This window comes from Amia ocellicauda, chromosome 12, assembly GCF_036373705.1.
Source record: "Amia ocellicauda isolate fAmiCal2 chromosome 12, fAmiCal2.hap1, whole genome shotgun sequence".
NCBI lineage: Eukaryota > Metazoa > Chordata > Actinopteri > Amiiformes > Amiidae > Amia > Amia ocellicauda.
Genome location: NC_089861.1, coordinates 42,542 through 42,782, shown reverse-complemented (window position 1 = coordinate 42,782; position 241 = coordinate 42,542).

The following is a 241-nucleotide window of genomic DNA, read 5'->3' as shown; positions in this document are numbered from 1 at the left end:
GCGGGCCGCTGAGGGAGGGAGGCAGGGAGGCGCGGCTGCAGCGGCGAAGTGTGTCCTGGTCAGTGGCTCTGCTCCGGCGAGGCTCATTATCGCGGCATGCATGATCTCATCCAGCGCACAGTACTCGCTTTGCTGCTTACGCGGCCAGCCTTGCCTGCTTGTCTTGAAAGTAGTTACTCATATCGTTCGCAGGAGGGCCTGGCTGAGCTCTGTGCTCGGGTTCAGTAGGGTGCTCTCTGAA